This window comes from Pararge aegeria, chromosome 9 (genome assembly GCF_905163445.1).
Source record: "Pararge aegeria chromosome 9, ilParAegt1.1, whole genome shotgun sequence".
NCBI classification, from domain to species: domain Eukaryota; kingdom Metazoa; phylum Arthropoda; class Insecta; order Lepidoptera; family Nymphalidae; genus Pararge; species Pararge aegeria.
In genome coordinates this window covers 7727872-7745740 of record NC_053188.1, presented here as the reverse complement: position 1 = coordinate 7745740, position 17869 = coordinate 7727872, and the positions used below count along the sequence as shown (strand labels likewise).

Below are 17869 nucleotides of genomic sequence, written 5' to 3'. Positions count from 1 at the left end.
ACATTATTTATACTCTATGGCAATAGCCAATTACTGATCCGTAGAAGGACAAAGATCTAAGTCTTTTGTTTCATTAGAGGTAATTGTGTGGTCCGGCGATTAGACTGAGCTCGTACCCTTTGCAGCAGTTTCCAGTGTTATTTACTGGATGCGAAGATTCATGTACCTACTTATCTACAAGATTCATTCCACCGAACAAACAATATTAATTTAGTTCCCGTTATTTAAAATTTAATCAACCGCAGATTTAACTTTCTATATTTTGATAACCAAAACTAAAATATTAGGTTTTATTTAGGAGACAGACGACAGTCTATGTTCCATATTCCTTTTGCATGCTAGATATAAATAAAATTCTGAGAGCTCAGACCTCACTGAAATTTTGTTTTTAATTAGAAGAATATATTTTTTAGTACTGCCTCCTAGTATATTGCTTTGAATGCTCATCTGCGATTCTAGTTTCGACTTACAAGTTAGGCAGGCGAAGAGTGTTCGTTTTCGGGGTTTTCCTTTAAAAAGTTTAGGGTGTGTACCTCTCTGTCTCGGATTGCAAATCCACGAAAGGCGACAGTTAAATAAGGAGTTATCTTATTAAAATAGCTATGGTACAGGAAAACGACCTACAAACGTGTACGCTGTAAAACTAGTGACTAATGATAACCGGATGGATTTTTTGATTATTCATAGTTTGAAACCAATTTATTGTTGAGCAATTTGCAGGAGGTAATTTTGCATAATTTAACACGGTCAAAATAAATAAATAAGCTACAAATGAGCAGGCTTTTAACTGTCTGTATTATTGAAGCAAATAAATCCTATTTGGAGTTTTTGTTTGTGAGGAATCCATCATAAAGCTATCAGACTAAATGTATGATATGGACTGCATTATTGGTCAACTACTTAACATGTTCGATTACAAATCACGATTCGCGGGCTTTAGTTCCCGGGTCGAGCCAAATTTTAAAAAATAAGGTCCGGAAAATCCTTTTCCTTGGAGAGCATATATATGTTTTGGTTCCAGTTATTAAAACGAACATGTCATATTACTTGTAAGACCTTGGCAAACCAAATTAGTACAGTTTAGAAGCTTAAATCCATTCTGCAGTTCAGTGGCCAGCTATGAGACATTATTATGTTAAATTTATATTTTATTGCATTATTTAAGCGACGTTCGACGGCCGACTGGCGCAGTGGGCAGCGACCCTGATCTCTGAGTCCTAGACCGTGGGTTCGATTCCCACTACTGGAAAATGTTTGTGTGATGAACATGATTGTTTTTCAGTGTCTGGGTGTTTATCTGTATATTATAAGTATTTATGTGTATTATATTTATAAAAATATTCAACAGCTATCTTAGTAACCATAACAGAAGCTACGCTTACTTTGGGGCGGGATGGCGATGTGTGTATTGTCGTAGTATATTTATTTATTATTATTATTATTTATTATTAAGCAGAAGGCATTGAAGATGAGTATTGGAAGAAGGAGTATATAAAGGTTATATTAGAACAAAATTTTGTTCATTAAGTACGCGATCACTAATAGGTACTATTTATGCAAGTATATAAGTTGTAACTATATATATATAAGTTTTCCACCCCTAAAACGGGAGTGCAATGGGATTAAGTTGACTATGTGCGAGTGAATACATAATATTATTATGTCAACTGTCCTAAGACAACATTATAAATCTTTGAATGTGTACTCGGATAACATTTCTCCGAGGTGTATTGTGAAATTGGAATGTCAAACCTTCCTTTACATCTCAAGTTGCTTTGTTATTGCTTCTTGTTTCAAGATACACAATAATACGGCTTTATATAATTGTACCCCTTGCATTACGTTCTGAGATCAAATTGTAATCATGTTTCAGAATAAAGAGAGTCGATTAGCGCAGTTGGAAGTTATACTGCTTTCTGAGTCCAAGGCTGTGGGTTCTATTTCCACAACAAAATATGTATAGTAATATCGATAGTATGGATTATCATGTTTAAAATTAAATCAAGATCAAGAAGTCTCGAGAACTAAAGTTAGCGATTATAGTGATTTTTTTTGGGAGTGACAATAATTTTAATATAATAAATAATAATAATAAATTAATAAATAAATATACTACGACAATACACACATCGCCATCTAGCCCCAAAGTAAGCGTAGCTTCTCTTAGTTATGGGTAGGTACTAAGATGACTGATGAATGTTTTTATGAATAAATACTTATAATATACAGATAAACACCCAGACACTGGAAAACACTTATGTTCATCACACAAACATTTTCCAGTTGTGGGAATCGAACCCACGGCCTTGGACTCAGAAAGCAGTATCCTACTCGAGGTAGATAGATTTTGACGTAAGGGTTAACTTTTATCCTCTGTTACTTAATTGGCGACATAATCATTAAATATTTATACGGTTTTATGCGGCAACGGTTTTATGTGCTATCTTGTCAAAATTAAACGTGACTGTTAACGGCCGATTGGCGCAGTGGGCAGCGACCCCGCTTTCTCAGTCCGAGGCTGTGGGTTCGATTCCCACAACTGGAAAATGTAAATGTATGAACATAAATGTTTTTCAGTGCATGGGTGCGGGTGTTTATCTGTATATGATAAGTAGTAAGTATTCATCAGTCATCTGCACTGCATGCCACTTACCATGGGTGAGATTGCAGTCAAAAGCTAACTTGTAGTGCTTTTGAAAAAAAATATTAATGGATAAAACCATATTGTAGATACTAAATAGTTTTTCTTATGTATATAGACGAGCGCTTGACTGCAATCACACCTTATGGTAATCTTGATTTGAAGGTGCTCATATTATAACTGCTGTGGAAAATGGAGGCTGGAGGAGCATTCCAGACCTTTGCGGTGCGAATCAGAAACGAGGATGCAAAGCGCTTCGTACGCATCCATGGTATATCCACCACGGTCGGTAGGTAGTAAAGAATGATTGTTGTACTATCATCTTGATTCTGTACATTTGTAGAGTGTCGTATTCATTAAACACGGAGTGCGCCTGAAGCTCTTCCCGCACATATATATTTACTATCTAGATGTTGTAACTACAAACACGCATGAAAACGCTGGGGGCTGTGTCTGACATTTCACATTATTTCTAACATTATTAATGTGAAAGAGTGCTTGTTTGTTTGTCCTTACTTTACGCCTTAACTAAGCAACCAATAAACTAGATTTTTGGCAAGGATTTAATTTTTCATCCCGGGAAATCCCACGGATCTATAAAAAGCTGTAATAAACGCGGACGGAGAACGCGGGCTAAGTTTGTTGTGGGCTCTTCTTAGACAGCCACAGCAGCAAGGCACGTTTGGAATCCTCATAGCTTTTAGTTTAAGTTGGCGAACGAAGTTATCACCATCCGTTTTATTCATAAGTGCCTGTTATAGGCCTACACGAATAAAAAATTTTTGAATTAGAATTTTAATTTGGGCAACATAGCCCATTTCTATCTATCTATATATCCAATCTAGTCCATACTAACATTATAAATGCGAAAGGATGTTTGGTTGTTTGTTCAGCCTTTCTCTACGCCCTATTGATTTTTGGCATAGAGTAATATGAATGGACAGAGAGTAAAATCTACCTTTTTATCCCGGAAAAACAAACGATTGTTTCCAAATCCGTGTGATTTGTAAAAACCAGCTAGTACTCTAATCCGATAGATCCGGTGTTACTAAAGTCACTACTAACACACACTCGTATCAAAAGTGTTACAAAATAGAGTACTTAGGTACCTACTTATTGTTATCGTAGCGATATTATCATACTTAAATCAATAAAATTTAGTTACCAGACTGTGTGATTTCGCGATCTCTGTGCATTTTCTATGCTCATTAGATTAACTGAACGAGGGAAACCGAAACACAAGTTTCACAAGAAAAGCTAAGGTAATTTTGGCGAGACCCTAACCGGAAAGCAAAAGACTTTCCATGGAGTATTTAAGCTAGGCTACCTTTTTACCACGCGGAATTTTGCAATTATTAAGTACCTCTTTTAGTAAGAGACAGAGCAAGTTTTTAATTATTTGAAACAGGGAAACAGTAAAATTGCGCAGATTAAGTCTACTCCAAATCAACAAAGTACCTACTGTTGTAAAAAAAAATATTGGTAGGTGTTAAGTTGATAGCACAATAACAAAATAATAAAATTAAATACAATATGAAACGTTGTCTTTGGTTGGGTAGGTTGCATCTTATTTTATCACAACTTTGACATATTAATCAGTAAAACTGAACCGGATAGAATAGAAGAATTTAAAACCTGAGATAAATGGCAATCGACCTTAGACCATAGAGATACTTCTCATCCCAAGTATAAAACTGGTTTAATAGTTAATTAATAAATCCATAGAAATATAACGTTTACGCACCTTCCGAAAATATCAATGGAATATAAAAACCAGCTAAGTGCGAGTGGGCCTTGCACACGATTGGTTCCGAACCAAGTTGGAAGAAACATATCATACTATATATTATTAAGATATCAAAAAAGCATCAAAACTCCACCTATTACGGTTCATTAGATGCTGCTAACTGACGGATACATGATCCTTGGAGCAGTGGTGAACGTTGTGGTTTTATGTCACAGGTCCTATCCCCAGCAGGGGTAGTACTATCCCCAAAGTAAGTGTATTTTGTGTTATGGGTACTAAAATGACTGATGAATATTTTTATAAATTTTATACATAAATACTTACAATATACATATAACCACCCAATGAAAAACAAACGAACAAACAAAAATTTTCCAGTTGTGGAAATCGAACCCACGGCCGACGGACACAGAAAGCAGAGTCGCTGCCACTGCAGCAATCGGCCTTGGTTATGACCGATAAAGACAGGGAACTAATGGTCGATTCGAAAAATTTGTACAATGTTAGATATCCCTTTTATCGAGGAAGGCGAATACGAGCATAGCACCAATGAAGAGTGTTTTAAAATCGGGTTTTTAATTTTGATAGTTTCTGCTGCGTGCGCTGCATAAACGGTTAGTTTCGATAACATCTAAAGAATATAAAGTAAAAAAATAAACTAAAATAAAAAGAAGTAGGACAGACAGACATCGGTGGCTCGATAATATATGGTCTTAGTACTTCGGAACCCTAACAGCGGATATACTGCATTCCATTATACTTAGTTATTTCATTAATAAATTAATTAATACGAATATCATGCGGCTGATGACGATGATTACGATGATGATTCATCAACATGTTTATCCCCACAATTGGGCACAAGATTAATCTCATTTTTGTTAACAAGCAGTTTCATATCGCGTAATTATCAGTAGGTACTAAAAAATAACACTATTTAAATACCGTGACAGTGGATTTTACTATACTTAATAATATTATAAATGTGTATAGATCTTAATAATATATAAGTGTGTTTGTTTGTCCTTGCTTCGCGTTCTTATTAAGCAATCAACTTGATTTTCGGTTTAAAGTTAGTTCAATGGACGAAGAGCGACATAGGCTTCCATATATCCCATGAAAACAAAGGGTTCCCAAGGGATGTTTAAAAAACCTTAATAAACACCGATGAAGAGCTCGGAGACCAGCTAGATCTCTAATAAACTAAGCAGCTAGATTTATAGTTAAAAAATTCAATAGTTTTAAAGTTAATATTTAAACGGGAGTAAGTTCACAAATTTTCTGCCCTACATGAGACTATTTCCAACGGTTCTAAATAACAAATAAATAAAATTAACACTAATTTAACGACGACATGCCAAACATTACCATAGTAAATAAAATAATGTAAACTTAAAGAACATAAATTAGGTACTATACTAGTCTACTTTGATAATCTTCGGCGTAGAGGTGTACTAGTGGAAAGTTCCAGGTTCGATCCCGGCTATGTGATTCTTAATTACGTTAGGGTCAGGTTTCATTGGAATAGCCTAGGGGAGTTTCAGCCACTACTATTTACCGCCCAAACAGCGAAGTGGTGTTACCAAACTATTTAAAGTTTCGCTACGATGTCTCATATCTACGCGACTCCAAGGCCCCAATCTAGGTACTAAAACAGCGTTACTTCATGTCGAAGTATTATCACAGCCATCGAATAATAAAAAAAAAACTTACATCGTTATAAATAACAACAGAAGAATGATATCCCTTTCCGTAATCCTGTCACGCGCGCACACACGGGGTTGAGTTCGCATCCATTAACTTATCATTAGCCCAATTATGTTCACCTTTACGCACGATAATCCGACTATTTATTAGCATACAACGAGGATAAAGCTTTAATGCCACCGTGACATTATACGCGGTGGGAAAACTCGCGGAAAAACGGCATAGGGGCGTACGTGCGTTGCGTTTGACGGTCGCCAGCGTACTGATGAGTCTGCTACTGATAACGCCGCATGACGTGATACGGTTACCCTGTGGAAAATGGAAAACAATGGAAACTCTGTGGCCGCGGTGAAAAATACGTTTTGTATTAATGAAACGTTGTTGATGGGAATTTCTACATTCCGAGATAGATTGTAGAAATTATAATTGTTTGGAAAACCTGGCTGTACGGGATTTTAATCCAGTCTTAGTACTTTGTATGGTTGATTTTTACAAAAACGGGCTATGGAATAATTTTGAGATATTTTCTGTACAAAAACTTTCAGAACTTAAAATTTAATTTTAAATTTAATATTATTTGACGAGTGAAAAATCGGCCTAAATTGAAATAAATGTAACGGATAATATTTCATTGTTATCTAACATTTATAATTATTTTGAAATCATTATAGAATTTGTAAGCAAATTTAAGTATTACCTACTGTTTATAAGCGAAATTGAATATTACCAGTGTTATGTAATAATATTTTATTAATTAAATAAACACTTGTTATATTCCTTACGCTAAAATTACGTTACCTTTCAAATAAATTGGTAGCGTGGGTTTGTTAATTTAAAGTAACTTATTTAAATGTAGAAACCCTATGTAAACTTAAAATTTGAAGATGAATTAATTAAATTAACGTTAGTAGGTACTAAGCATAAAAATATGTGTTAGTAAACAAAATCATTTCAAGATAAAGAAGTGTTTGTAAGGCTTCTTATGCTTAGTTGAGGCATATTTTACGGAAAAAATTTGAATGGTCGTTGTATTATATTATTTTACATTATCTGCTCAAATCTTGTCACGGCAAATGGTATGACGCTCTATTATGGCATCGTGCGCTCCAAATACTTCTAGTTTTATAATTATTATTGAAACGGTTTCAGCAATAAGAAAAATAATATAATTTCTAAGAAAGAAATCTCCATATCTTGACTTTCATTTCAACTTACAATTCTTTTTAAGTTTTTCTAATACTTTGTGGAAGATACTTAGAGAACAAAAAAAAAACGAAAGAGGCGAAAAGAATCAGAAAATTCAACGAACTTAACTTGTTTAAAAACTTCTGTAGTGTAGCTACAGTTAATCAATAAATTTTAACTTTAAATTCTTAATAGTATTAGGTGTGGTGTATAAGGTACATTTAGCGTTATAAAATAACTTTAATTTGTTTTGAAATATTTGGGTAGGTATTCAAATAGTAGTATGCATGCGCAATTTCAAAAAGCGAACTTCAGCTCGGCCTACCAGATTGTGTGAACTATATGAGTATTTTACACTGAAAATGTGAAAATCCAACCATGTCTTTTAACCACGTAACGGATTATTCCTGTCCAAAGCTGTATTGTCAACTCCATCATTGTGGTGCGCGACAGGAGAAACCACGTGAAGCCGCAGGCAAAAACTCCTAAAATAAAGGTGGAACGGCGCGAGCGGGACGGTGAATTCTATGACACATATTTCTATTTTCATTGAATACATTTCATGGTGCCCTTAAATTTGCAAGTCGGCGAACAAAACAGGAAGGGCCGAAATAGAATGAAACGAAATGGAAGGTAGGTATCTTTGAATAAACTATGATCCGGTCCACCTTGTTGTCCGTCGAGTGCAAGACTATCAAGATGATATAAATACATTTAAAATATTTTGAATTTAATATATGTTTCGTGAACAAACTTTAAAGGCCACTTCAAATTTGGAACAGAAATGTTTGAACATACACTATTAACCCCTTCATTTCAAGAGCATCCTGGTAAACGATCGCTCGATTTCAAAAATATTCTAACAATAAGAGTATCCCTACTAATATTATAAATACGAATGTAAGTCTGTTTGTTACGCTTTCACGCGAAAACTACCTAACCGATCTTCATGAAACTTTATACACATATTCTTGGAAGTGTTAGAAGTAATATAGAAACTTTTTATCCCGACATTAAGCTCAGTTCCTTTGGGAGAGGGGATGAAAGTGTTTGACGACGATTACACCAGGCTTAGCTATCCTAAATACATGAAGTGCTGCCACATTTATGAGACTCATGTACTATAGATGTTATAATTTGTGTTTAATTTTGCCCAAACTGTTTAGATCTGATGAATGTGGTTGGAGATAGAGGACAGAACTCCTCAGCGGACAGCAGCAAACCGTTGATTTAAGACTTAGCGATACTGAATACTTTAATTTTTTTTAGAATTACAACTACTCGTAAATTGAATGCCACATCAAAAAACAAAATCAAACGCAGACAAAGTCGCGGGCAACAGCTAGTAAAATATATATTAAAATGGAAACCTTTTTTAATAAGTTCGGTGATAAAAAATATGAAAACCTCCTAAACCTTTCAACTTACCTAAAACGATCATTTAAAATAAGAGTTCATATATATTAACCACAAAACGGTTGTCCGTGACTTTATACGTGTCAATCTATCATAAGTAAAATTTTTTATGCCAATTTTCTATTAATTTACTTTTTTACTTTTTCAAACAACGCTTAACTTCAGATTTTAATGTCTTTCTTCGTAATAAAAGAATATGGGAATAATAATAAAATTTTGCACAATCCTCTACCAGTGTAAGTCCCATGCAAATCAGTTCAGCCGTTACAAAGATTCATCTGGGTAAAGGGAGAGTTAGACAAGCGTTTTAAAAAGTGGGTTTTGAATCATGCTATCGTTCATCATCCTAATAATTTATTTCATTATTTTTTTCTTAATATAACGGTGTAATATTATTTTAAAATCACATTTTTATAATTAGTTTAAGTAGTATATTAAAGAGAAAATAATACAAAGTCAATTATTAGCCTTACCCTTTGATAGAAGAATTTAAAGAACGAAAATGTGTTTATGAAACACACTCTTTTGTAATAGGTATCATTTGTTTGTTTTTAGGCGGTTAAATTTATTTAATTATACCTATACTTGTAAGGTTACGGAATCCTCAGATCAAGTCTGGCCAGTGCCGGGTGTTTTAAATTAAGATGTTTCTTAAAACCATTATTGAATTTAAATAAGAACTATGTCGCCAAAAATCAGGCATACCGTCCATAAATCCCGCTGAAACAAGATCTTTTACAAAAACATTAATTTTAAAATAAGAATTTGAAAAAACCCCCGACACAACAAAATCGTGTCCTTTCAATATACCGTTCATTATACTGAAAGGGTCAAATGAGGAGTTGTGAAAAAAAACATTTATTTCGCCATTTTTGCGATGGCGGCCATCTTGAATTTGAAATTCATCATATTATATTATTCTAATAGTCGAGTCCTTTCATTTGATACCCATAATGACGGAGTTGGTAAAACTTATGTAATCGGTCAACTTGTGGCGGCGGCCATCTTAGACAAAAATTCATCATTTCGTAGCTAAGAACCTTTCGAACAAGAAAACACACCGGTGTTTTTGGATCAGGGATTAAAAAGAAATCCCAAGAATGCAAGACACACTTCTTAATAAATTCAAACTACCTAAACTAACTATTGCGACCGGCTTAACATGACTGGATGCCGGGCGAACAGATGTCGGATATAATACATTATCATTATTAATCATTGACCTGCTAATATAAATTTTCTCGGGCGTCAAGAAGATCTTTTGACCTTAATTTACACTTAACTAGAGCACAGACAGTGACGACCTCTCTGGCGCAGTGGTTAATTCTGTGGTCTTATAAATACGAAGTCACAACTTCGGTCCCCAGCAGAAGCGATTTTGGAAATTTCTCTGGTTTGTTTAGGAGGCTTCGACGCAATTTAGCGCTCCGGTACGATGCGATGTAGAATATATTCGGGGAATGGGTTTAAATACCGCTATCAGGTAACTTTAATTGCATCATCGGTTACCGCCAGGTAAGATTGCCTCAAAGGCTTACCTGTAATGAAATAAAAAAAAAACTACTGCTCTAGTTTAACATACAAACATTACTATAAAAAATGTATTTAGTAAATTTTATGGAGCAGAAAGGTTTCATTAGAAAAACCAGGTTTTCATAAACGTGACTCCATTACCTAAAACAGCATTGACTACTCTCGAACTAAATTTTTTGAGATAAAATAAATTTATTACTACAACGTTGTAACATAATTCAGCAGCGGCGAAAACTTTGGTGGAAAGTATGTGACGTGAATTTAGTATCGTCTGATTTTCTTCTGAACAAAGTCACGATTTGCTCTAACGACTTTTTCGTCGTCCTGTGTAACTTATAAAGGTATTAATATACCTAGATATACAAATACATGGAACACTAAACAGTTAGTTAGTGATATTTAACATTTTTAAGTAAAGTAAAAAGACATAAAAAAACTGATGAATTTTCATTAGGTATTAGAAAAATAGCTGGTGTTTCCAATTTTATCTTATCTCTCGGAGGGACCCACAAAACTGGATGACGCTCGAAGTCAATAGGCATATTTAAAAATTCTGTTAAGACTCACTTCCTCGCTCAATAAAGGCGACTTTTACTTATTTATTTACTCTAACTCATATTTAGGTATTTATGGTATGTTAAAGTATTTATTAGTATATTTATTTTTTATATTTATCAATAGTATTGTTGTATTTGTGTAGTCTGGTTTATGTATAAGTATGTAGTTATTCGTATGTATATGTTTTAAACATTGTACCCCACCTTTTCGGTTTTCTTTTTAGTTTTCCTAATCCTAAGGTTTCCTGACAGGGATCGCTACTTGTATCCTACTTCATTCTTTAAGTGTTTGTTCTTTTTTTTTGATTTTCTTAATGATGTGGTGTACAAATAAAGAGTATAAATGTGGTTTGACCTTTATGTATGTTTTTGTAAGCTCCTTTTTTCTTTTGCTTCCAATTGAAAGCAAAAGAACTTCGTAACTCTTTTTACGAAAATTGCGCGGACAGAGGAGTATGAAATATACAGAAAAACTCCTTTTCTGTACATTTCATACTCCTCCAACGCAGCAGCAGTACCTACTATTTTTTTTTTAAATAATGCGTAGTAAATAGATTTAATCAATAAGAAAAATATTTTACTCACTACCGCGTATTTGACATACACACACGCATTGAAACTATTTTTTAATAATTTTTTGATTTATAAATAATAAAAAAAAAAAATTGGCACTTTGCCTTGGCAAAATCCGATTTTATATATAATTATGGTGCAATTTTGACCAGTGTTATTAATTAACAAAGATAGTTTCCGTTATTACCGACTGAAGTCTTATCACTATAATATCTCATTACGAGTTTCTCGGTAATCTAGAGCTATAAACTTATTTCACTATACGCATTGTAAATACAGTTACTTGATAATTGACATCCCGTTAATACTGATGAGTTGAATAGGAAATTAATTATTCTGGGAAACAGGTTACATTTAACTAAGCAATCGATATAGGTATTATACATAATTAATTTGGTCAAGCCTATTGAAACGTTCTATAAATGCATAGGTGCTAGCAGATTGTTGCGTCTTTGTTATCACACAATTCTGGCTAAAACTAGCACTACGTTCTTGTCAAAATTATCTCTTTTATAGGAGAGAGAGACCCATCACTCTCTCTGTCGGCGGGTTGGCGAACTTTAACGTCTTATCATCATCATTGTCATCGTCACTTCGACCTGCAAGCATCCACTGGACGAGCACGCCAACACTCACGGATTTTTTATCCATCCGTTACGTTATCACGTTATCGCTAACAACTAAAGCCGATTGACTGACAACAAGGCTTAACGTGCTGTAAAAGACACTGGGTTTGAGAACGCTTCAACTCCAGGCTGGTATAGAAACATCTGTTGAGTGCAAAATATAATAACCGTGTTTTTTTCGTGTAACCAAGCATCGCGTCAAGGATATCATATTTATTTGTTGAAAACGATACCTAGACCCATTTGTGGCGAGCTTATAGCAGTGCAATGCTATAGGTATAGATAGAGGATGTAGAATATGATCCAAATTAGTTCAACAAGTGCAGGTGTGCATGAGTAGTTGTTTGCGGCCAGTTTGGTGCACACATTTTTATGTGAGCACGTATAATATCCCAATTGCAAATTTCAAACGTTATCTCTCAATAGTAAATCCTATAGAATATCTGGTAAGCTTAAAGTTACATTATATAGGTAATAAATAATCAGATTATACCTGAATCAAAGATAACAAGTTAGTACCGCTCGTAAACTTAGATTTTATAGTGGTATACATATATATATACTATCGCTAGTTACTATACTGCGTCGAGGGATATGTTTATATAGGTACCTTAACAGAGTTATATAGGCACATATAAATGGGGTTATAATAACTTATCCCTCACTCTGGCAACAAGATTCGATTTACTATTGTTTAGTAACTAATAAACTCTCATTCAGAGAGAGAGCGTACAAGCGTAAGCGATTCTTAATCACAGCCCAACTCGCTCGAAGAGTTAACAATACGAGTTAAAACGCTATTAGAACTGGATAGTGACTACTGCAAGCTATGCTTGAGCTGTGCTATAGCCCGCCCGCGAATACATCTAGAAATTGCGTTCTTAGTCTGTAATTCACGGTGCTTTATCTTATCTTATAACTTTAAACGAGCAATTCTTGTGTATATATAATTGGAATCTCGGAATCGGCTCCAACGATTTTCATGAAATAATAAACAAGGGATATCGGGGGCGATAAATCGATCTAGCTAGGATTTATTTTTAGAAAATGTCATTTTATTCGTGTTTTTTGGTACTTTTGTGCACACGAAATTGCACGGGTCAGCTAGTTAGTATTAAAAGGGAAGCTATTATGAGTTTCAATTTCAAATATATAGCTTCACCTGACTGTCATAAATAGATAAGTGGATGCAAACAACTTATTTTGCGTAGAATTTCTGATATCACATGAGATATAGAAGTTCTTCGTGGAGCCCGTCTCCGAAAACAAGGTACAGGCAAAGTTAAAAAGTAATTTTTTTGATAAACTCATTGAAAATTATCTTAGTAATATCTTAGTTACTATGTACTGCCTTACGTGTTTTGTAGTTCTTTAAAATCTCGACGCCACTGAAAAATATGTTAGTAATAGAAAAACGGCTGCTTGCTGTATCATATAATCGGGGATAGACATCAAACGTCACAAAATAAAAAGTAAGAAAGTTATATAAAATCTCCATACATGGCATTTTTATCCCCTATTTAACCATCGGAGTGGAATTTCCATGGTTATAACTTAAAAAATAACGGACTTATACCTATAACGGACATATACAATATTTTTTGATCACTTGTATCTTCTCAGGTAAAAAAAATATTCCATATAATAAATAAATATACTACGACAATACACACCAATGCCATCTAGCCCCAAAGTAAGCGTAGCTTGTTTTATAGGTTCTAATATGACCGATGAAAATAGTTTTTATGAATAATATAAAGCAGAGTCACTGGCCACTGATCCAATCGGCCGTTAATAACTAGCTAACAACAATAGGTGAAAAGCTATTTGATCTGGATAATAACTATTGCACTAATAAGCTAAAAGCTGGTACATATACCAGCAACGCTATATTTGGCATATCATACTGTAGCATACATTTCTAAATAGCGTTTTAAATATGATAGTTGAAACTTTGTTCTGTTTGACAGCAATTATTTATAATTAACGACCGGTTTCGGCTTTCTACTGGTGTGTAAATTAGAAAAAAAAAGGAGTCAAGTTACTGTTATCAATAACGATTTTATTTATAAGCAATGTTTACACTCTGACGTTTCGTTACACTAAAATGATTTACTATAAATGACAATTAAAATCTATATTATTCATGCCAGAATATACTCTTATATTTATTTAGATAAGATTCCATACTCAGGCAGTAACTAAATAGCGCTGCAAATAACGCTATTTTACTTTGGGCACTGAGAATGAATTGTAGCAGATGGAAATATGCAATTGCAGGTTTTCCTAAGGATTTTAGAAAATCTACAGTTCTCTTAAGTATTATTTTTAAGTAGCTCTTAAAGTTTAGCCTACTTATGCTATGTAAATTGCGACTTGGTTGCTAAATATTATATATACATTTTACATACCTACATATATATATATATATATATATAATAAGAGGGGGAAAACTACTCTGTTTTATACTAATTATGTAAAGACTGCTAAGCCTAGATTTGCAGTGGCAATCATTTACAATATGGACATTATATAATTCTAAAAATATAGTAAAATATTTTTGTTCACTGGTTACTGATCTTCGCTTCTCGCTATGCTTATAGTTTGCCACACCCTTAAGATACCAATGGACGACGATCCAAGGCCCAGCGATATTAATTCAACCGCAACTCTAATTAATCTTATCTGCTGTAAATTCTCCCACGGCTACCCCTTTCGAGTATGAATTCCGACTGACATGACTTAGCACTATAATCAAATACCAAAATAACTCTACAGTATTGTATCTACCTATAAACTTCATATAAATCACTGTGACAAATCAAGGACGGTGAAACTGCACTAAGATGTGACATAGGATTTAGTTATTGATATATAGAATATATTATATAGGTACCGGATTTACGTACATTTTTTAAATTCTTCTACATGTTAGCCTTTTACTGCAATCTCAAATTAAGGTAAGCGATGACGTAGTCTAAAATGGCTGCGTACTAACCTGTTATGGCACCCCAATCGGTTTCTACGTAGCATCGTGACGGAACGCTAAATCGCTTGGTCGTACGTCTTTGCTGATACAGACACATATATAAATACACGTTACACACACACATATATATATATATATGTTTTTGATTTTTTTTTATTAGAACGCTCATGGAACTATCCCGCTCTCTTGCTGTAGCCCTTCCAAAAAAAGTGGCTGGTAAGTAATTACTCGCAGCAATATTAAGACCATTGAAGCTGTGATAGCCCAGTGGGTAAAAGCTCAATTCCACTTTCGGAGTGCCGAGTTCGTTTTAAGCAATTGAAAATATCACTTGCATCGACGGTGAAAGAAAACATCGTGGGGAAACCTGCATGCCTGCGAGTTCTACATAATGTTTTCAAAGGTATGTGGAGTCCACCAATACGCACTGGGCCAACGTGGTGGACTACGGCCTTAACCCCTTCCCTTTGTTGGAGGAGACCCGTGGCCGGTTATGATTAATATGATGAATATTAAGAGATGTTTTTTCTCGCCAAAGTTTGCTTGGAAGAGATCGCGATATAACGATGTGAAAGCCAAATAGTATACGCTGTGTTATTTTTTAATATTTCTTCCGCACTCGATCGATGTACAAAAATGTGATATGATATCACATTATTACTCAATACTCGAAAAAGACTGTAAAGCAAAAGCTCAGTAATAATTTAGGCTATGTGATGTGTTCACGAAATGTTTTCACTTTTTCAGGCCGCGGCGGTGATCGATTCACAATACTAGTAATGGAGCCATCACTCACGACTCCACGTCAAGATGGATGGCGTTGCTTTGGAATTGACTATTTTACTACTGGCGGTGTGGCTCACAATGTTTTATATTGTCTACCATACAAAGGGTTTATTTTTATTTTTAAACTAGCCGTTCCCCCCATTCTTCGTCCGTGTTTGTTTTACTAGGATAAAAAGTAGCCTATTTTACTCTCCGTCTTTTCGCCTCTCCCGGGAATCGAATACGGCATGAGCCGTAGGACAACATGCCAAGGTAGACTTACGAGGCATTTGTAAACCTATTAGCATTGATTAATAAAGGGGAATTTATTTAGTCTGTTGAAACTTCAAACATTCAAACTATCAAACAAACAAACTGTTCATCATTTATTATCAACCTATAATTAAAGGAGGCCTCCTCAGTTTAAAATGAGAGGATATTAAAGCGTAGCCGCCCACCACGCTGATCCTATTCGGGTTGGCGGGCTTGACAACTAACTTTAAAATTTATATAGATTTATCATAAAAATTTTATGAAGTTACCAAATAATTATTATGCTACCTCATAATATACCTACAAAGTGTTATATTAAATTTTTGGCAAGTTCACCTACTGAAACTAATTCCGTCTAGGATTAGTCATAACTCAACGGATATTGTGTAACCGATTGAGAAAACTTCTCGACATTATGAGTGGACATCTCGTGGCGATCTAAGGCATTTTCATTCACTCACACATTGTTTTACCGTTCGTGACATAGAGGGCGTTACTTTTCTAAATTATTATCTAACTTTTTTTAAAGATTTTTCTGAAGAGAACTGAGATTTCAAAAGGTTTAATTTACGCGTGCGTAGATCATCCCAATGCGTGACCATGATCGAGAATTTTCGTAATTAAATTAAATAAATAAAAACTGTACAATCTTGCATGTGTTATGTACTAGTTTTACTAGCAATGGTTAAAACATAGATTGTAATAAACACTGATTGAAAGTAATTTCCTGTTTTCCCAAAAGAGGGTTCAAGTCTGGAGTTAAGGAATCGATGCTTCGGAGAACACGTTCCCGTACATCATTCACATATTTTCATAACGATCCTTTGAACCAGCAACCCCGCAATAGAACAACGGCGTTAGGGGTCTCAACTTTTTGCTCTGTATGATTAAACTGACATTCAGTGAACCATTTTTTATTTTTAGCTCAGATTACTGAAGCTAAGCATAACTGACCTATACTTGAGAGATTATCCGTCAATCTATCTTAGTTCAGGTCGCGATGAGAGAGGAGGTTAAAATCCAGCCGTAGGACATTAACAAGCAGATACAGGTGAAATCGCATTCGAGTGAAAACTTATGATAACGACTACGGAAAGACGGCGTCTGAGTTACTCAACCAGGCTGAAGTATATCGTTAATGTACCCGTATTTATATCCAAATACCCACCAACAAAATATCATGAACATTCGATGTGAAATAAACACAATTTTAACTATTGATGAACGAATGAACGACTAAGACACCGGGAGGTCTTGCATCGTTCGAGTCCCTGTAGGACCGAGGTGCATCGATAATGCACCGGTACTTATATCTAAATACCCACCAACACAATATCATGAACATTGGTTATCACTCAAATATAATTTTAATTATTTCATGAAAACTATCTTTTAACTACATAATTAGGTATTATAAAGATATTTGAAAGTCCTAATCAATTTAATAAAATATCTGGCAAATATGAATTTATAGTCATTAAAAGGTCGGATATTTACCCACTTTATAAAATTACTGTAACACTATTTCTTGACACTTTTCAATATATACATATATTTTTATCTCGCTTTAACAGTGAAGGAAAACATCATGATGAAACTTGCATGCCTGAGAGCCCTCAAATTCTCAAGGGCACACTTAGCCAGCGTGGTAAACTACGGGTTAAACCCTTCTTTCTCACACTAAGAGGAAAACCGTGCACTGTATTGGGCCGGGGGTGGGTTGATGATGATGACATAATCACCATCATATAATCATCCCATATATAGTGTGGGTGGTTATAATGAATATAGTAAAATATCTAGTACATATCAAGTTATCTAAAGCGTAATTATTTACTATCTCTTCAATTTAGTGTT

General features: G+C 34.5%; 1 protein-coding gene and 1 long non-coding RNA gene across 9 annotated transcripts in view; one reads left to right on the top strand and one right to left on the bottom strand.

Moving 5' to 3' along the window:
• The window catches only part of LOC120626257, a 141742-nt gene that overhangs the window by 104982 nt on the left and 18891 nt on the right, over window positions 1–17869 (bottom strand). The gene's annotated exons all lie outside the window — the stretch shown is intronic.
• On the top strand, window positions 7637–15903 carry LOC120626259. The gene is made up of 2 exons (XR_005658849.1): window positions 7637–7913; window positions 15722–15903. It is a non-coding gene; the product is annotated as an uncharacterized LOC120626259 (long non-coding RNA).